Source organism: Protomyctophum parallelum, assembly GCF_964188405.1.
Source record: "Protomyctophum parallelum genome assembly, chromosome: 4".
Lineage (NCBI taxonomy): Eukaryota > Metazoa > Chordata > Actinopteri > Myctophiformes > Myctophidae > Protomyctophum > Protomyctophum parallelum.
Window position 1 is genome coordinate 23,228,580 of NC_139700.1, and position 22,794 is coordinate 23,251,373.

Below are 22,794 nucleotides of genomic sequence, written 5' to 3' on the forward strand. Positions count from 1 at the left end.
GGATATTGGAATGAGCGGAGGCTGGCATATTCACAGAGACACTCCATATATCTGTTCCCATTTGAGGCTCAAGAGTTGTGTTAATGTAACAGAAAGGTCAAGGCCTTGTTTATGGTAAGTGGCCTGTGGGCCATCACAATGACTCCATGCAGGCCCCCAGACAGTGACTCAGTGTTTATTTATTTTGATGGGCAACATTAGCCATTCGCTCTGACCTAATGGCATGATCGATGAATGAAGTTTCTGCTCTATTTGTTAATCATCAGGTTTATGGAATTGTGAATGTGTGTGTGTGTGTGTGTGTGTGTGTGTGTGTGTGTGTGTGTGTGTGTGTGTGTGTGTGTCATGCTCTATGGTGCTGATTGGAGCTAATAGTATACAGTACATTTGACGGGGAATGCAGTGATGTCATTAGTTGTGCTTGCGCAGCTGATGGTGTGAAAATGGATCCATACGTGTCCATCCTTACACCACCAAATTGACATGGTGAAGTAGTGGGTTGGATGAGAGGTGTGGATGTCTGTTGCATTTATTCGTCCGTGAAGGAAATGAGAGAACACTTGTTTTTCATCAATTGGCATTGATTGATTCAAGTTCCCTGATTTCCTTTTTTTTTATTTCTTTTATAAAGTATATTTATTGGTTTTTAAAGACAAACAGACATTACACAACAAGAACATAATAACAAACAAAAGAAAAGAAAAGAAAAACAGCTCAGGCACAACACTATTATAAATAAAAAGATTGAATATACAAAGACATGACAAGGACAATGAACCATAATGACAAGTGGTTTTTGAATTTTGATAGACTCCCAATCAGGGAATACATCCATACAGTACATAAATACATATATTAAAAAGGCAGACAATAGTTATCATAGGCACCAAATCATTACAACAAGAGCAGACCCATGCATGCTCCACTCAAAGGCGGCAACCGCCACCCCTCCAGGCGGCAGGGCCACCGCCCCAAGAAAAGGCCCCGACGCAACGCATCGAGACCCCTGCCCGGGCGACCACCCCCCCATACCCAAAGGGCAGACAAGCCCCCGCCCCAAAGCAGAGCACCTACTAGGGAAGAATGCTGGCATATAAGATATCTAAGGTTGGTACGGAAAACCTCCAAGTATCGTGGCAGACAGTGTGGTCCCAATATGGTTCAAATAAGGGTCCCAAATTTTGTAGAAAGTGTCCAATTTAGAATGCAACATGCATGTAATGTATTCACAAGGAATACAGCCCATTATAATGTTATTATAATGAATTCTTTGATGGAGCAACATCCTTGATCCAAAACAAAAGAATATTTTTCCTAGCAGCAAACGTTAATAAGTTGAACAACCTCTTATGTTTGACATCAATGTCATGAACATCCGGGAGACCAAGTAAAATACACAACGGATCTAAATCGATCGAGACACCAAAAATAACAGAGAGTTCTGACACAATGTCATACCAATAGTTCTGAAGCTTCACACAGGACCAAAGACAGTGAATGTAATTACCAATCTCTGTCTTGCACTTAAAGCAAAATGGGGACGCACTGACATCCATTTTGTTCTTGAGAGCAGGAGTTATATGTATACGATGTAATATTCTGAACTGGATGGATTTAGTTCGGTTACAAACTGAAATCTGTTTCGCATAGGCCCACATATCTGCCCAGCCCTCATCATGAATAGAGACGTCCAGATCTTTTTCCCAGGACTGCTTAGTAATCTGAGAGGATATAGATGAGTAGGAATTCAATACGTCACAGAAAATTTAAATTTGTTTCTTAGATAATTGCAAAGAGAGGGCTCGTTCTACCTGTGAAGCGGAACTATTGGCTAAAAGTGAAGTGTCCTCAGTAATAAAATGTCTAATTTGTAAATACCCGAAGAATTCAGATTTTGGCAACCCATGACGCTGCTGCAATTGAAGAAAGTGCTTTAAGAATGTCCAGTTCTTTTTCCTGTTCTTTTTCCTCCCTTTCCTCATTCTTTTTTTTTATTTTCTCTCTCTCTCTCTCTCTCTCTCTCTCTCTCTCTCTCTCTCTCTCTCTCTCTCTCTCTCTCTCTCTCTCTCTCTCTCTCTCTCTCTCTCTCTCTCTCTCTCTCTCTCTCTCTTTCTCTCACGCGAGCATGCACGCAGGCAGGCAGGCAGGTGATAATTTAAAGGCGATATGACAATGGTCTCTTTCTTGATTATTCCTTATTTTTACATTATACAGTATGTTTAATATTAATGCTGCTACAATGTATGAAGGTGTTTCTGCTAACACCTTTTGTGTATGTACTGTATATACACATGATATAGCAATACAGAAACATTGAGTGCAGAGGATTCCATTGGTTTGAATGAATTAGTTCTTCTGAGAGAGGAGCTGACTGAGTGAGGGGTCTGTATTAGAGCTCTATTCTAACTCCCTTTGACAATGTGTTCACTGACAGACAAACTGCATACAGTATCATACCAAAAAGGTCCAAGCTCATTGATAACACATGTGCTGATGATGCTGTTTTAGTCCACACATTTTTATTTTGTTTTGCATCAAATGGAGTACTGTTTTTGAGGAATATTGCATTGTTTAATGTGAAATTTCATAAATGTGAAAACTGATTATCTTGGTATTCCCTGCTGAGTTTCATTAGTAAATATTGACATATGTTACATCAGTGATGCAAATATGCATCCTGCATCCTAACCACACCAAAAGGTCACCATGCAACTCCTTGGGTCCAAACGGTTGCAAGGAGTTAACGCTGGTGACCCTTTGGTGTGGTTTGGGCCATTGAATTCCATGCGTTGAATCACTTGGGTCAACGTGGGTCAACGTGCAACAAGACATATCACACCGTAGGGACAATGCTAAAACCGTCTTGACCATTTTGGTCTTGACCAAAGGGTCAAGACGGTTTTAGCGTTAACTCCTTGCAACCCAAGGAGCCAAGGAGTTGCATGGTGACCCTTTGGTGTGGTTAGGGCTTTAGACTCACTAAATTGAGAAAATGTAACCCTCCGGGCGTCCTGGGATGCAATACTGTACTCAGTACTGTACTCTAACATCATTGAATTAGGACTCATAAAATGTACCTGGGACTCATCAAAATGACCACCCCTGTGTCCTGGGACCCAATACAAGAAAGATATACAATACAAACCTATTCACATCACTGTCACATCATTTTATGCCCATATACTGTATGGGCATATCTGTCGATGGTTTGCAACAACCGGATCTCCATTATGCCTATACTGTAAATATGGGCTGTATATGGGCATATCAAATCTGTTTTGACACCAGGAGCCAGGCTTACAAAGAATGAAGTAAATATTTACAGAAATTGCATGCAGGGAAAAGAAATCTGCTGGAGCCACAAAATGGCCGCCACTGTGCTGTGCCCCATAGTAGTAGTAGTACTACTTGAGTGAAAATATGTGCAGCTGTTGCTAGTTTGTTCACGTATATATCTCCTCCTGCGGCCCTCCTCCTCTCCCATTGGTGAACTGTGAACTCTTCAGAGTCCCCTGGTTCTCACATCATCTGTTTAGATTGAGCATGGCAATGTTTGGCCTTCAGTGATGCAGCCTTCCTCGAGCGGGACTCTCTCCCCTGCCCGCATCACCAGGAAGTGTTTACCTTTAAACTCGGAGCGCTGGTGTGTGTTCTCAATGCACGGGTAATGGGAATGAGCCGGAGAGAGACCCATTCGCTCACACATGCAAGCTCTCACACTGACATGCTCAGAGGTGTTCGTACTCACACGCAAACTTGGGAAAACAGAACGTGCAATAGTGTGTTAGCAAACTCACATGCCAATACCATACACATGTGCAAACACACGCATGCACGCATGTCCCAACGCACACACACACACACACACACACACACACACACACACACACACACACACACACACACACACACACACTTCAACTCAATATGCTTATAGAAAGTGTAACTCATCTAAGATGTGTGGTCATACTGTGTACAGTACAGTACAGTACAGTACAGTACAGTACAGTACAGTACAGTACAGTACAGTACAGTACAGTACAGTACAGTACAGTACAGTACAGTACAGTACAGTACAGTACAGTACAGTACTCTTTTGCCCTATCTTGTCAGGAAGGTTGTAATTCAAGAAGAATCTTTTCTATGAGATGTAATATGTGGCACAGATGTTGAAGATATGCTGCTCCCAATGTGAACAAACCCATTTCATGTGTTTCTTGTACTGTATGCATGCGAGTGCAACAATCTGTGTCTGTTTCACACACACAGGTTGCCTGGGATTTAATCCTGATGTGAATTGTTTGATTGATTGCAACCCATGCTTAAAAAAAGCACATATTTGTAAAAGCAACACTGTTCAATTCTTGATGTTTACCAACAACTCGGCTCTAAGGATGGCACTCAAGTCAGTCAGTCGGTCCGTTCACTGCACCATTGTGCACTGCAAGCGGCAAGAGGAAAAGACGCTACGATTTGATTATTTCATTGAAACACTTCAGCTCAGAATGACCATTTAACCATTTATTGCAAAGCTATTGCATTTAGTATGGCGGTGTGGCTCTGCCCTTGTGATATCATATCATCTGATATCATATCACATTTGATATCTCAGATTAGACACCGAGATACAGCTCTGATATCAACAACGAACCCCAGAGCAGAGCATAACATAAAGACATAACAACAACATAACTTTCAATGCATCCATATACCACATACAGTAGATAGATACTGAACATATCACATGTTATCACATTATAATTAGAGATACCTAACAGAATTAGATACCACTAGTACAATCCATAAATCACGTTTATAATCACAGAATCACCCATTACAGAAATATTGTCACAGGGAGGAGGTGGAGGAAATGTTAACGCTGACATCTGAACAACAGAGACAGTCAGCTAGCATGAAGACTGAGGACAGGATTGAATGTGGGCATGAGTGAGTTAGCTGGCAGCCAATGAGAGTGAGGGAGTTGACATGGAGAGAGAATGCTGATTGAAAGGAACATAATTAATTACTGATAGAGAATGAAGGGGAGATTATATAATAAACCTTCTGCCTTCCGTGTCTCAATCATAGACTGTAAAAAATATGGACAAAGCGTTCACCGGGTCTAACATGAACGTAAAATGAAGCCTGTAATAATATGCTAATTCCTGATGTAAGTCGCCATCTTTCTAGATCCGTTTGGTACCAGCTGGCCATTGGCTGGCTCCGTTTGGGTCCAGCTGGCCATTGGCTGCCCAGACAACGAGGCGGGACTTCCCCCCTTCTTCTCCGTTGGTTGTGGGAGGAGTAGACTCTTGAGTGGGAGGGGAATCCCGATCATAGACGGTAACGGTAGCCACGCCCCTCAGAACATACGCGACTTTATGGTCATTATTTTAATTAATGGGACCATAATTTTCCAAAAAGAATATTATGACATTAGAAATGAGACTTTTTAACTAGTGACTGGAAGAAGAAAGTATTCATGACCATGTTTATTAAGGTAATACAGTCTAGGTGAAGTTGGGCCAAAATACATGGGCCTCTATGGGGCTTTTTGGGTCCAGTCCAGCGCCACAACAGGCCATTATATGAACTACCGATTTCAAATGAGGCTTCACGAAATATCTGGCTGACTGCCCCCCTGGTCTCAATGAACTATCACTGCACTGGATTTCATGTTACACACAAAACACATCCATGACTATTTCAGACACTAAATACACAGAAGATACCGGTAACTGCCGTTTAACTATCAAAATGTGCCATAGCCAGCTAAATAGGGCCCTTGGGCAACTGCTGACCTAGCGGTCCAGGCGCATGCCACATATAGGCTCTGGCCTGACAGCTTGTCGATCGTTCATGACGAACTTTGCTGCATGCCCCGTCCTTCCCTCCCTCGTTCCTGTCCGTCTTCACTTGAAACTATCAACAAAGGCAGAAAATACAAAAACAAATCTTAAAAAAATAAATAATAATAGGGCCCTTACTATTGGAGCAAGGTGGCATAGTCGGTAGTGATGTCGCATCACAGCTGAAGGTCCCTGGTTTAATTCCCAACGGGGACTCTTAGCTAGGCGGGAAATAGAGGTGATAGTTCAGTTGGTGATACAAGCATGACATTTGGTACAGATGACCTTTATATGACCATAATCGATAATCAACCTCGGGCCATGCAAAATTCCTCCATTTTCCAAGATGGCCGCCAGTTTGCAATTGGACCTATACGTTTTGGACTACACCAATTTGCGGGGCCTATAAAACTTAGAATTTCCCCTAATTTTGGTATAAGATATGTCCTGGAGGTATTTCTACCAAGTGAGATAAAACAATAACATTAGGTTCCAATATGGCGGCATATTTTTCAATATGGCTGCTGAGAAATTGCATAAATGTACATCTGCTCATGGTTAATCCACAGTTGGTGATACAAGCATAAATAATAATCAACATTAGGCAACGCATTTTTCAAGATGGCCGCCAGTTTGCAATTGGACCTATACGTTTTGGACTATAACACTTTGCTAGGGCTGTACATCTTTGATTTCACCATTATTTTGATATAAGAGAATATGTTCTGGAGGTAATTCTACCAAGTAAGATCAAAATAACTTTAGGTTTCAATATGGTGGCATGTTTTCCAATATGGCTGCCAATAAACTGCATAAATGTACATCTGCTCATGGTTAATGCACAGTTGGTGATACAAACATGAAATTTGGCACAGATCACCTTTATGACACCTTAATTCATAATCAACCTTGGGCCACGTATAATTCCTAAATTTTTCAAGATGGCCGCCAGTTTTCACCAGTTGTAATGGCTTCAACTGTGCCTATGTTTTGGATTATATCCTTTTGCTGGGGCTGTATTTTTATTTATTTTTAATTTCCCCCTAATTTTGATATAAAAGAACATGTTCTGGAGGTATTTCTAACTAGAACTGCACTCTGTCGAGTGCCTACTTGCTTGTTGCACACAAGTAGGCCATAAATGGATACCTGCACAGTCTGCTTTCATATGTCCCGTGCCAGCATATGTCTGCTAAGGGACATTGGTACATACATGTATCTTCATCACGTCATGGGACATATGCTTCGTAGCATGACGGAAAACATAACTGCACGGTCTGCTTTGTGCCAACATATGCCGTCATATCATATGCTGCTAAGGGACATACGCATCATAGCACCTGACTGATAACATTACTTGCACGCTCTGCTTGCACAAGTAACAAGTAAGATCACCTGTACACCTTCCAAAAGACAAAAGCCCTGTCTTCCTTGGCTCGGCTCTCCCGCGCTGGCACATCCTGTCAATTCAGGTGCAGCAGTTTAACTTTAATTTGGGGCAAGCTATAGAGCATTTAGGAAACCTTATAGAAAATGTATTAGCATTGAACCCCATGCTGAGTATCACAGCTATAGTGTAAACCAGTGTGCCCTGGTACTGCAATAACACAATAAGAAATTGTCAATTGGGCTTTTGGGATTTTGTAAACCTGTCAGCCATCTTCACAAATTGAGGGATTCTGCATGGCACGAGGTTGATTACCAATTAGTGTGGTATAAAGGTGATCTGTGCCATATTTCATGCTTGTATCACCAACTGTGTATTATCCATGAGCAGATGTACATTCATGCAATTTATCGGCAGCCATATTGGAAAGCATGCCACCATATTGGAACCTAATGTTATTTCTGATCGTACTTCGTAGAAATACCTCCAGAACATATTCTCTTATATCAAAATGAGGGGGAAATAATAGAAAATTACAGTCTCAGCAAAAGGATATAGTCCAAAACGTAGGCCCAGTTGAAGCCATTTGAACTGGAGAAACCTGGCGGCCATCTTGAAAAAATTAGGAATTATGCATGGCCCGAGGTTGATTAATAATTAGGGTGGTATAAAGGTGATCTGTGCCAAATGTCATGCTTGTATCACCAACTGTGGATTAACCATGAGCCGAACCATGAGTAGTACAGTTATGCAATTTATCGGCAGCCATATTGGAAAACATGCCACCATATTGGAACTTAATGTTATTTTTGTATCTTACCTGGTACAAATACCTCCAGAACATATTCTCTTATATCAAAATTAGGGGGAAATCAAAGATTCAGCCCCAGCAAAGTGATATTGTCCAAAACGTAGGTCCAGTTGCAGCGATTTTGAAAACTGGCGGCCATCTTGAAAATGTAGGCATTCTGCATGGCTCAAGGTTGATAATGAATTAGGGTGTCATAAAGGTGATCTGTGCCAAATGTCATGTTTGCATCACCAACTGTGCATTAACCATGAGCAGATGTACATTTAAACAGTTTATTCGCAGCCATATTGGAAAACATGCCGCCATATTGGAACCTAATGTTACTTTTTATATCATACTTGGTAGAAATACCTCCAGAACATATTCTCTTACATCAAAATGAGTGGAAATACAAATATTTACAGCCCCAGCAAAGTGATATAGTCCAAAACGTATGTCCAGTTGCAGCCATTTTTGAAACTCACGGGCCACCTTGAAATTTTTTTAAATTCTGCGTGGCCCGAGGTTGATTATCGATTAGGGTCATACATTCTCTCCTCCGTGTCATCAGTGCGCATATACCCAGGTGGGGTTGGGCGAATGGTTCTTTCTGTGTGGAGTTTGCAGGTTCTCCCCTTGTCCCCTAGGGTGTACTCTGGTCGCTTTCCTTCCATTTCCATAAGCCGATAGTCACTTCTTATTTAGCCGGTCTAATGCACGCGCTTGTCGGCCAAGGAGCGCGTGCCCGGTATGTTGCCTGCGAGTGAGATACAGAGAGGATGCGCTCGTCAGTATAAGGAATGCTGTTGCCCTCAGCCTCGCCTTGTCTCTGGAGAGTGGATCTGTTAGTGAGGCGGAGAGTCCTTCCTTTTATACTGCTGCGCTCAGGTGCGCTGATGAACGCAGGTGCGCCTAGTTGTCTGAGTTGATGATGTGGGAGATATCTGTCGTCAATCACCCGACCCAAAGGGCGGTGGCTCCCTCTCTCTCCAGAGCAGCGCTTGCATGTTTGTGCGTGCGTGCGTGCGTGCATGTTTTTTGGGGGGGGTTTTTTCATGAATATTTGTACTTACTGTAAGTGTACCTGTAAAAGTGCTCTCTGTGTGTATGCTCTAATAATGGCCAGTGCAGTCACAGTAACCACTCCAAAGGATGTGTTGCTGCATGGATGCTGAACTCTATGATGAGGGTCATATAGTGTTTGATAGAGCCATCTGAGTCACAGTCAGACTGCTTCTGTCCCTATAGCTATCCATGTCATGCTCCCATGCAGGGCTGAGTGGCCCTAGCTATCCATGTCATGCTCCCATGCAGGGCTGAGTGGCCCTAGCTATCCATGTCATGCTCCCATGCAGGGCTGAGTGGCCCTAGCTATCCATGTCATGCTCCCATGCAGGGCTGAATGGCCTTAGCTATCCATGTCATGCTCCCATGCAGGGCTGAGTGGCCCTAGCTATCCATGTCATGCTCCCATGCAGGGCTGAGTGGCCCTAGCTATCCATGTCATGCTCCCATGCAGGGCTGAATGGCCCGGTGCAGGGAGGGGCTTGATATCCTGGCTGAGGTCATATACAGCTGTTTACCACTGATTTGTGAATTAACATCACAGGCTGAATGTCTACTCTACTGCATACTGTTCTCACACACATACACACACACGCATGCACGCACGCACGCACGCATGCATACACGCACGCACGCACGCACGCACGCACGCACGCACGCACGCACGCACGCACGCACACAACACAACACAACACAACACAACACAGCTGGTACCAGATGACACCACTTGCCTTCTCATTTCTTTCTTGCTTTCTTGCTTTCTTGCTTTCTTGCTTTCTTGCTTTCTTTCTACAATATGTCTCTCTATCTCTGTGTCTCACTCTGCTTAACTCTGTTCAGGTTGAGGCCACATGTGCTTTAAAGGAGCTTTGAACCTACGAGATTAACTGTGTCTGTCTGGTTGGATTTATCTGGAGAAGGGCACAGTGTTGCTGAGGCTCATGGCCCTAGCTCTTCCTCTGTGTCTGTCTCAGTCTGTGCCCAGCCTGCAGACCATCACAGGCTGTGGGATTCCCATGTAGAAATCCTCAGAGCATCAAAGTCTAAAGGGCATCAGTGAGCATCTTGACAGAAGTGAGATAGAAAGAGGGAACATGCAGGCTTTAAAGTCATTTAAATGTATAATAACTCTTCTTATCCCTTATCTGATCACATTTAGCCTGTACTACAGCTCCCACATTTATTTATTTCCTTTTTCCTTTCTGAGCAATATTGTTCGCTCCAAGCTTTCTGTGTTAATTCTTTCCAGGAGGTGAAAGAACACCAGGGTGGTAAATGTTTCATAGAGAGAATAAACAGTAAACATCGTAAAGAAATAAATAAAGCTGTTATAAAATTCATTGAAAGGGACATTTTAATTACCCTGCCGGTTGCTCATTTTGTTTTTAAACTGTATTTTCAATTCAAAGTGGAAAGCTAACTCGATATCAAAGGAAGAAAAACAAATATATAGACTTTTCCCAAAATGCGACCCAAACTACCCAGAATCCTCTTCCAAGACCACAGAATGACATTTTAGGAAGTTTTCTTGCCTTGACTCACTACTTCTTTTGTTCATAGGTGGCATTTAACTTCATGCAGAGGGTGACTGACTGACTGACTGACTGACTGACGGCATCAACAGTAAGTACATCATATTTTGATCTAACGCAGTAGTTCTCAAACCTTTTTGATTTCCAGACCACTAGCATATTATGATCTATTGTCAAGGACCACCCTAACAATATACATATTTAATCTATAAGAAGGCATTTACTATATATTTTGTAAAAAAAAGAAAGAAAGAAAACAAAATAGACAATCTACTTCTGAGCTTGTAAATCTGTTATTCCTGCCACACGACACCACGCGCAAATATATCAAGCCCTTAAAGATCAATGTCAAGCATTTCTTTCCCTATACACTACACAGTTCAAAACAGTTCTTAAATTTGATAAATAAATTTGAAATATTATTTAAACTTAATTGTGTATCAAAGGTACAATATATATTTTTGAACATTGTAAAACATTTCCCCACGGACTACCAGTAAGTATGCGATTAATCACTAGTGGTGCATTGGCCAAAGAGGTCTTGATCAAAGAGGAATCATGTTATTAAATCGATAATGTATGAGTGACTGATAACATGCTGTTTTTTAGGGGTGCTCCCCTGTCCTATGCCCAGCTGTGTGTGTGTGTGTGTGTGTGTGTGTGTGTGTGTGTGTGTGTGTGTGTGTGTGTGTGTGTGTGTGTGTGTGTGTGTGTGTGTGTGTGTGTGTGTGTGTGTGTGTGTGTGTGTGTGTGTGTGCCCCATAACAATGGTTTGGCTGATTGACCGAATTGAGTATAAAAAGTGAGGACAGAAAAGTGAGGACGCCAGTTGTGATTGGCCGGAATGTGATGATGTATGAACATGTACAGTATATTGATAAGAGCACCCCTCACTTCACACAAGTGTGATGTTTCTTTTTCCCATTTTTCACTAAGGTGACATTTTTGTAAATTTAATTCTGTGTCTTCTGATATACGGTAACAACTTCTCCCACGGGCCAAACGTTAGTGTGTCTTTTTTCCCACCTCCCCCACACGAGTTGACACCCCCTTCTGACCACAGCCAATGGCGGATAATGCACGGTTGACATTTTGCCCCTCCCTATGAGATGTACTGTAAATCTTGTTTTTGTGTCCTGACCACCACGCTCCCAGGAAAAGACAACATTCTTCCAAATGACACGGTTGTAGGCTTCCGATTACAGCCCTGTCACTTACACTGCTGGTGTGTAAACACATGATGGAGAGAGAGACAGAGACAGAGAGAGATGTGATAGGGTGACAGACCAGGGTGCGTGGGTTGCTTTTTGTTTGCAACCAGGAGTCAGACCATTGGTTAGAATGACTATCATAAAGACCTTAACCAGTGCTATACCATCACTTATGGCGTCGCATGGTGAGGGCCCATTCGATCACAAAAGGGTTGGGTGACCGTGAAACGGTTGATACAGTATATACCTCAAAGCAGTGGTTCAAGTATTTTTGAAACTGTTGGAAAAATCTTGACCAAATGGTGGAAAACTTGTTCCGTGGACACAAAACCTTTTTCAAATTGTGGTCTCTGGCCAAACACATACGAATTGTTTTTAGTGAATTTCAAAGTCATGCAATGGTCTCCATCTTAATTGTCATCATATCTTCATCATGTAAACCCTCCTCATCAGCAGCTTTATCAGTTTTGACTTTGGATGTCTTCAAGATTGTCTGGTTCCTCAAAATCTCTATTTACACTGCCTAGACACAGGTAGAGTCATTAGATATTCCTCTACCTTTACAGATCATATTAAAGCATATTATTGTCACTGAATCAAGATCTTCCCATTAAGAAATCTACGGCCATTGACCAAATCTTTTGTGATCCTGTGGCCTGGGAGAAATCATACTGCAGAGCTTGCTCGCTCTTGGCCGCCTGACCAAATGTGTGATAATTTTAGACTGAAGCGTCTCACATGGTCTGGAGCAAGGACGGCATTTGGAAATAAACTTGGAATTTAGCTTAATTGCAGTTTACAGATTTAGGAGGGGCAGCGTTCTCTTCTTTATTTTCTTGCATAAATAGAGAGTGAGTGGAGGCCAAAGACATGAGGTTTCAAAGCCACAAAAGAGGCCGAAGAACGTCAGAGGTAGTGAGGACACTTTCAAGCACGGGCACTTCAGCTCTCCCCAGTGCTCAGCCAATGCTCTGCCCCTAATGTGCAATCCTGCTCCCGCTCACTAAATCTATCAGGTTTATTATTCCACCAAGGCTATTAGGTCTCTGCAGTAAAACTCTCCTGTTAGCGTTTAACTATTCTATGTACGGCCCAGTTACAATGTTTGCCTCTCAGATGATACATTTATTGGGGGGTTTCAGTTGGGATTGTGCTCCGGTCTGGTTCAGAACCTTTGCCCAGTACTGGGTCTCTTGCGATTCGGAACATGGAATGAATCCTCGTCCAAATCTTGTTCAGGAGTTTTCTTTTCTTGTTTTCTTCAACCATGACAGCTTTTCCTCGCACATGCCATTTTCCTTTTCCGATAACAATGTTCGGTTACTATCGCTTTAGGTGCTATCTGTACCTCCATAATTCTTGCACTTTGTCAGCTCCTGTCCCATTTTCCATTTTCCCTATCATTGACTCCTTCGCCCAATTTACCTTATTTTCCGTTTTGATCATCTCTGCATGATGATTGTGTTGGCGTATAAATTACAATATATTGCGGCGTTGAACAGCGTGCCTGCAGTGTAATTTATGATTTGTGAAAATGATATCATGGGATTGCTGGGATTTAGCTAACGGAGACAGAGAGAGGCTGACTGTAATGGATGGTGTTAGTGGTGGAATACAGGAGGAAAGTCGGAGTGTTTGACAGACACTAATGATTGAGCTTCTGGTCATGCTTGGGGGCTTGGGGGAGAAGATTACATCATCTTGAATCTAAAACTACGAGTCAAGACACAACACTCACAAAAATAGACTTTCTTGTACCTTTATAAGAACCTCCTTGAGGGGGTTCTAGTGGGTGCCCATGCAGTTAAATTATTAATGGGTTCAACCTGAACCCTCTCAGAGTTAAATAAACCCACCAAATTGTACAGTGCATGCACACAAAATGTGTGTGCATGCACTGTGCATTAAATGCATGCAAGCGTGTACACAAACAGACACACACACACACACACACACACACACACACACACACACACACACACACACACACACACACACACACACACACACACACACACACACACACACACACACACACACACACACACACACACACACACACACACACACACACACACACACACACACACACACACAGAGAGAGAGAGAGAGAGAGAGATGTGAACACACTCTCTCTGTCTCTGTCTGTCTATCTGTCTCTCTCTCTCTCTCTCTCTCTCTCTCTCTCACACACACACACACACACAGACACACATACACACCCACACTACGCACACACGCAAGCTAAACACACAGGAAAGAATGAATGCTGTCATTAAGATAAGAGGTGTAATCTGAAGACAGATGGAGTGAACTCCTGCCCAAACTGCAGTATGTCAACTTTAAGGGGCCATTATACTTAGTTTGCACGCCAGTGTTGCGCACCAAAAAATAGCAGATATACAAGCGCGCAACTTGTCACACTGCAACGCATTGTGAGCTTGTAGATCTGCTATTTTCGGTGCACGACACCCTCGCGCAACTAAGAATAACTATATGCTTCGGCAAGGGGGAAGAGTCCACCACAGACCTGGATATCGAGTGACTTCAAAGAGAAGCTCAGTTCAAACTGAAGAAAACAAGGCCTCCATGGGACGTACGACCCTAATGGCTTCTGGGAGGAAGCGCTAGTTGGGGGGAGGGGGAGGGGGAGAAGAAGCACTCAAGGACTGGGGCCATGGTCAGGGCCAAGGTCACGGTTCTTGGGGGACATTCTGAGCCCAGGGGCTTCCGAATAATCACCAAGGTAGTGAGTGAGTAAGGCAATTTGGGGGAATGGGTGATTCAGAGAGGAAATGGTGAGCAAGCGGACCGTAAGGAAAGATGCGTTCAGGAGAGTAACAGGAAGAGATCCAAGGATTGGTGGAAAGAATGCCTAAAATAAAATGATTCAACTGGCATGATGTCACTGATGGTAATTCAAGGTTCAAGTTTGTGAAGGGGTTAACGATCAGTGGGGTGGCTTGGTCATGAATCATTTAATATTGTGAAATCCTGGACAAGCTACTTAACAGTGCAGAAAATACTGTTACAGGACATATAGTTGTTCGGTGTAACTGCAGCAGTGATACTCAAGCTTTTTAATTTCAAGGACCCCCAGTTGGATATGCCAAGCCCCCATTTCTTTATTTTGCTTTTTGCCTTTATTGTTAGATTCTTACAGTATTTCAGGAAAGGGGGAGAGAGGTGGGGGGGAAGACATGCGGCAAAGATCGAGACTCGAACCCGTGACACGCCGCCAGGCTGGATTACCAGCCCAGGTGCCTGCCTTGACCGCTCGACCACAGCCCAGGCCAGCCAAGCCCCCATTTCATGCATTTTTTTAAAGGAATTACATCATGCATTTTAAAACTAATGTTAATATTTAATATCATATTGTTTATGTCCCTCAAACTAATTTCTAATGGTTTGAGCCTAAATCACCACTCTGATATAACCAGACATTGTCATTTCTGTCTGGCCTCTGAAGCCATTTTAGCTGCAGTACCACAATCTCCTGAGGTGGTGGGGGCACTGATATGCATGCCAGCTTGGAAAATCAAATCAATTGAGCTGTTCCTGAGAGCAATTTCCATAAAAGCCCCTACTGTATATGATGTGAAAGCCTGATTGTTCAAAATTGCATATTTGTGGGGTTAGAAAACACATAGGGATGCGCAAAAAACACCAAGAATTTTAGAAAAGTTGAATTTCATGTTGTAGGACCATGTTGTAAACCCGGGACCATAACCTGACTCTTTCAGGTCCATTTGGTTCCATTTGTACACTCTCAGAGTTACAGACTGGGTAGCTCGGTTGACACAGAGGTAAAAGTACCTTTCCACCACTGCAGAGTCTAGGCTCTAGGGGTTTGAATCCACCACTGCAATGCACGTGATTTGGCTAAGCGTCTATATGAACACAAGTGGCCCGCGTTGGGCAGAAGGAAGCCAGGCAGAGAGTGTGATCTTTGTGGCTGCATGTAGGCCTACTATGGGCTGGGACTGTGCCTGCCAGCGTCGGGGTGTTGGATGGAAGTATTATGTCTCATTGGCCAGCATTGGCAAAACAGAAATGCTTGGGGAGGACTTGACCATGTGTCCATCTGGTTCCTAATATTCAAACATTTAGCTTGGGACCCCCTGGAAGCCCCTCAAGGATCCCAGGGGGTCCCAGGACCCCACGTTGAGAACCAGTGAATTAACTGAGCTCACTAATGGTGCTTACTGATGTATTATTCAAACTATTCTGTAGCCTGCTCACGCCCCCCAAATTGTTTGTAACGTGACAAGAACACCGCAGCTGTAGACAGAACGGCCGAGTCACTCTTGTATACATGGAAGGCATCGCTTTATTCGCGTCATTGAATTGACATATACTATACCGTACACGACATTCCCATGTAAACATCCCTATTTGCTCAGTTGAAATGCAACATCGCAGTTTCAGCGGAAACAGATCACACACCCCCCCCCCCCCCCCCCCACCCCCGCCATGTGCTTAGCAGTGCGCTGTCACCACTCTCGTTTGCTCACAGCTTGCAGGGTAATCGTCTTCTGCAGAAATGTTTCCCCACTGAAATAGCAGAACAATAGTTCACACTCATAAGATCTGTCAGTTCCCAATTTAATTTTCTGCCTTTTAAGTGTTAGCCATGTTGGAGGAAGCTCTTTTCAATGGAGTGGATTTAACCTGTCAGTGTGAAGGGTTGGAGAACACCATGCACGCACACACGCGCGCACACACACACACAAGGACACACACACAAGGACACACACACAAGGATTGGTTTAAGCCAGGTTTGATACAATGTTTGCTGCCTCTGCCCCTCCTTGTGGAGCTTGTTGGTGATTGACAGAGTGTTCTGGGGGTCACAGGGCGAGGCAGGGCTTGAGGGCTGCAGGAACCTGACTGATGCCTGGCTCCTAGATGATGCTTTGGTGTAAGAAGCCACCAGTGACAGACAAGTCCATTATTAGTTGGGCGTGGACTAGAGCCCGGCGGTTATGTCAGTTTGGTGGACATTATTTGTTATTATAGGTGAACATTTTCAAACATTTAAAAAACAAAATTAGGGCCCCCTCCTATATTCAGCTATAGTGTAGATTTTTCCCTTACACAAACTCATTTCCCATTGACAATGAATGGAGAATTGACATCATATGTGGACAAGCAAATCGGACGATGATAAGCGCGCCCCTCACTTCACACGGGTGTGATTTCATAATAGCAGATCTACAAGTTCACAACTGTGTGCTAGGAAAATCGCGATCGGACCCAGAAATCTGACATCGGTGCAGGGGCTCTAGTGTGGACTTCTGATGTAGGCCTAGATCTTGATGTAAATCTTCAACTGGCGTATGAAATGGTTCATATGATAAATTTTCCCCTCCCAGGCCAATGGGGCAGAAATGCATACATCATATCTACTCAGACATTCATAATATGAATGTGTGAGTGCCGTTTCATTTTAATAACCATCATCTTTCAACTTCATAAAATGGCAGCCTTTATAACAGGAACAGTTCTGCTCAATTTAAACAGATTTTCTTTGCCAAGATTCCAGTTTTCCCATGGTAGTTTCATGGTAGTTTCTTGGTCAAGAGATTCTTTGATGCTTCAAAGAAACTCTGCCCCCCCTCCAACACATTGCCACGCACGCACGCATGCACGCACGCACGCACGCACGCATGCACGCACGCACGCACGCACGCAGGCAGGCAGGAGATCATCTTTACTTTGTGTTCTCACTAGTTGACCCACACATATATGTACACATTGTGTATCTAGCCTATACTGTACGGTGCAAACGTGCACATGCACACGCTCACACCAGTCCACACACACACGCACGCATGCACACACACACACACACACACACACACACACACACACACACACACACACAGTCCTTATGACTGGCCTATGTGAATTTTACCCCCAGCCGCTGCTTTCAGGAAGCCATGAGATCATCTTTACTTTGTGTGCACGCTCGTCGACCCACATGTACTGTATAGACGTACACACTGTGCATGCACTGTGCAAATGTGTGCGCTCACACACACACACACACACACACACACACACACACACTAGTATTCTCATACACGAGTATTCTCCTCAAGGATATTTGCATTCTGGTTTTTGGCAGCCAATTACTGTATGATGAACGACATGACTTTTGAAAACCTTGCTTGCAACCTACATACACTGACTTTGTCACAGCAATTCTCTCTTACCCTTTCTTTACCCCACAACAACTCTACTGTCTGACATCTGCCCACTGGCGAGTTTGAACAGCACAGGCATCTCATTAAGCCCACAACAATCTACCCACAGTGTCAATGGTAGAGATAACTACTTTTGCAGCCCTGAGCCTTTGGCCATATCGCCATGTCTAAAAATAGAATGGAGACACCAGTGAAAACATTTGTTTGTGGAAATATCCAGAATTATTTCAAACCTCATGGGGGAAACCCAAGTCAGAGGTTTTCCATACATACTTGGAATTACGTTTTATGATGTTGTTATCCAACCAGATTCCAAGCTCAATCCCAGACCTTTACTAGAGTTTACCATATCTTTACTGCCTATACTTGTATTAAAGGGAAGCCCGGCCCTTTTTAAACACCATTGTGGGATAAAAATGAGACACTGATTCCCAGAGCTGAGCCCCTGGCCCTGCCCTCAACCTCACACTCAGCATTACTGACAATTCTCTAAATCTATCTATTACCTATCTATTATCTTGGATACAAAGTTAACCCAAGCATATAGCTTTACACCAGGGGTTAATCCTTACCCATAAACTTAAACTTGGTTATATGTTAAATTATACGTCTTTGAAATTACAGTCTTTATCCTGCTGGTATTTTACAAAGTGCAAGATGACCACAGTGAGTAATATGACAATGACACAGTAAAAGCTATACTCTAGCTCTGGAATGTAGTTCTACATTGAGAATCGGGTCAAGTACATTTGAACAAAACTTCCTGGGTGTGGCTGGGTTTTAGAATGAATGTGCTATAGTTTCAACCTAAACGCATGCAAAAATTAGTTAACATCTACTCCACATGGTGAGAGCACACTTGGCCTAGACAGCTGCTCCTGGAAAACTGTTGCTAAAACCTGGCATTGGGTAGTTGGATGTAGGTCTGCACAATTAATCGAAAATGACCGAAAAATATTCCCTTTTATTGTGATACATGGCAATTAATTCAAACATCTTATTTGGTCAGCTGTTACACCTTGCCCTTTTCCACCATGCAAATTGCAGAAAGTGCTGGTATGCAGTGTCGCCAGGTCTGCTTATTATAAGCGACTTTAGGCTAGTTGTCCTGTAACATAGCTTAATGTTCATAGTTGCCCGTTGCTTTATAGTTTGGGCTTATTTCTGAAGTGTAGTTGCTTATTTGATCTTGCTTTCATGATTCATTCAAAAAATAGCTGATGTAATAGGGCTCAAGTAGTGAAACTGGTTGCTTCTTTTGGATTTTCTTTCTTAGACCTGGTCGCTTGTTTCACTCACAGAATCTGGCAACAAGTATTACATATATGAATTGGGAGTTGATATTGATAATATGGTATCTAGTTCACACACTACACCAGTAGTCAGCCCTGAAACATGACGAGCAGACTAAAAGTCCACTCTACAGTGGAGCATTTAGTCACTCCTGACATCGGCAACCGACCGGACATGTTCGGTTCCTCAGCGGGTTCCGGCGCGTCGATAAGGCGCTAGGGACGGCAAGTGTCGGGGGAGTGTGGAGTTGGGAGTGTGCAACCCTTGTTGGATGCATGCATGCTCAAGCTTGGAGTTCAGTGCTGTTGGAATGTAAAGGCTTCAAAACACGTATGGATTTACCAGAAGGTGTCAAAACTTAAATAAAATGTACGTCATCTGGGCTTGACAAAAATGCCTGATTTGAATTATATAGTTGTGCGCTCTGCGCAGGTGATGCACACTGAAAATTGCTGATATAGAAGCTCAAAATACGTTGGGTTGTACAAACAATAATTTCATACTTTGCCATTACAGCCAAAATATTTTCTCCTCATAATTAATCTCATACAGCAGTGGACTGTCTCTATCTCCAGAAATGAGCCTTATATTGCTTTACAGTAGCCCATATCTGCAGATACAATAAAGTCTCTGACAGCTGTTCTACAATTTTAATATTCTTTTGTTATTCTATTGTCACTCATTTACTGTAGGCTTAAAATCATCTATGATTAAAGAAAAACTAAATGCTTCTCCAGGTCCTGACCGTGCTTGCTGGGTATAAACTAGAAAGACTCCATCCAATAGAGCACATACATCCACAATGAAGCAATGTGAAGAATTTCCATTTTATAACTGAGATATGACCAATTAGGTGATTTTGACCATAACCTTAAAAGTGACCGTGACACCAATTATGACCTTAACCTCCATTGTGATCTTGACCTTTTCCCCATTTTGCCCCAGATAATTTCCACCAAGTTTAATGAACTCATCCGTTCTATTTACTTTATGTTCTTTCTTAATACATTGAAAAAGATCACCACTTGATATAATGTAAAGTCAGCTGAACCCAAAGTGTTCAGCCTAGTCCGTAGAAGCATGTCCACGTGCCAGGAGCAACTATAGGAGTGGGACTAAACTGGGGGTACTCCTGAGACCTGCATGACCCCCAACTCAACTGTCTGACACCAATGTACTGTAAGAACAGCCGAGGCATTCCATGGTGATTGGACAAAACCAAACCAAAGTGGTTGGCGTGAACCCAGGACCTAACATTTTCAAGGCACATACAGTACTTAACCAGTCACCGCTTGCTAGTTACAATTGCAGATACGGTTATGCATTACATTTCTGAACACAATCCACTGTCTAATAAGAAATGACTGCAAATAATACCTCATGTAGCTGAAAGTGCATTGCATTTTTTAACACAGTTCACAGTCTTATTCTTTATTACACAATGTCAAAAAACAAATCACGGTGGAACGTCACTGCTTGCTTTGGTAACAATACCTTATTATGTGGGTATCGTTATCGACGCACACACATAAGAGAAGAACATTTTAATATTACTTGTCAAATACGCCACACAACCTGGAACCAGAAAACACCAATACCTCCTGCCAAAAGTTTGAGCTGCATGAAATTATGAAAAACGTATCTCATATTAAGTAACTCAGCTACAGAAATCTGAAAAAAGGCTCTTCTGTTCGTCAGACAGATGTTTGAGTTTAGAAGCCAGGCGGCAAAGTTCATCCTCGTTCATTTCTCTTTTTTATCATTCCCAGGAGCATGTCTTAAAATTCACTGGTCTGGTCACTGTTCTCTGGCTGGCCCTCATCTTGTCTTTCTGGACCCCTTTGACCACGGTGGTCAATGTATCGGATGATGTGGGAGGGAAGATATACTTTCAGAGCATGTTCCCATGCGGTTCCTGGTCTTCATCCATTGTCACATCTTCCACTTCAACCAGGTTGCAACAGCAAACTCCTCAGACTCCAGGCTTTGTGCAGTATATCCTGAGGGAGGGACAGGGCTGTGAGGCATGTTCCCACTGCTTGTCCTAGGCTTGATGGTAGGGTTCATAAAGGTCAGTAAGGGCGTCAGCTTCCACTTCATGTCGGTGCCAAGCATCCGACCCACTTGGTTTCTCATTAGCTTCGATTTCCTTCATGTAGCCGACCCTCAAATTGGTCTGTCTTGTTTTGCGTGTCTGGACTGTATGAAAAGACAAACCGTTGCTATTATTATCCAGGCTGTATTTAAGCAGGGTTGCAAACTCTCATGCATATACTGTACATACCGATAAGGTGGGAATCAGTCAGATATGATCTGTTTCGAAATTGCGGATAGTACTACTACTACGATGAAACATATAAAGCGTGTCCACTTTTGGCTTCCATCTTGAATGCTAAAGCATAGCATCAATGCTAAAATGAGGTCCACCCAATTGCTCTAGAAAACACCAATGTTCCCATCGGGCGGGGGCCAGGCAACCGTGCATAGCAACCGGATCGGTTCCAAAAATGAAACACAGCGAGGCAATGTTATAGCGATATCAAACGCCTATACTTGTCATACGGATCCTCCTAGTTAAAGTGTAAACATTTTCTCAAACACTGAATTTGTGCAATGTGCATAATAACATTTCCTCTTGGGAGTTTTTTAAACTAGCCCTTACCCGTTCTGAATATTATGAACACCAAATGATGTACAGTGTGGGTAATGCGATGTAATAGATCACATTACTGATTGGGAGGGAATTGTCCTGTTGCGTGTTGTAGTGCAGCAGCTGCAGGGTCCAGGCGTTGGTGGTGATGATACAAAAATCTGTACTGTGAAGTTGTGAACCCGTGGTCCATGCACACACACACACACACACACACACACACACACACACACACACACACACACACACACACACCCCGAGATGCGATACAAAAATCCTCCACAGTCTACTGTGAAGTTGTGAACCCGTAGCACTGATGCGAGGTCCATGGATGGTCCAATTTGTACGGCAGTTGCTTTAGCCAAGCGTTGTTGTTTGGCGTGTGGCGTAAGATAGCTGAGGGATGTTTTTGTGTGCTTCGGCATGGCTTTGTAGTTTTCGGTGGTGGTAGGAAGAAGTGACTGTCCATCTCTGTGTTGTTGCGGACGGGGATGGAATGTTGTGTGTGTGTGTGTGTGTGTGTGTGTGTGTGTGTGTGTGTGTGTGTGTGTGTGTGTGTGTGTGTGTGTGTGTGTGTGTGTGTGTCTCACAGCGTGGGGCTGGAGGTGCGGTCACAGTGGTGGGGAATGTGTGCCAATATTAATCTGTTGCCGTCCCAAGATGCATGTCAGTGGTGACACTGGTGACACGTGATTTCCGGGGAGATGAGTTGTTTTTGACGCAAATTAATTTAATTAAGATGATTGTTAGAATGTTTGGCGTGTGTAATGCAGGGCAGATTGAGGTTGGAGGACAGGGCTGTGCGGCG

At 43.2% G+C, this 22,794-nt stretch overlaps 1 protein-coding gene across 2 annotated transcripts in view; it reads left to right on the plus strand.

Annotated features, from left to right (window-relative positions):
- znf469 (zinc finger protein 469) overlaps positions 1-22,794 on the plus strand; it is a 279,591-nt gene that overhangs the window by 148,384 nt on the left and 108,413 nt on the right. For both annotated transcript variants that reach the window (XM_083763934.1, XM_083763936.1), the window contains exon 4: positions 10,652-10,714. The gene's annotated coding sequence lies outside the window, so the exon portion shown is untranslated. The remainder of the gene's footprint in view (positions 1-10,651; positions 10,715-22,794) is intronic.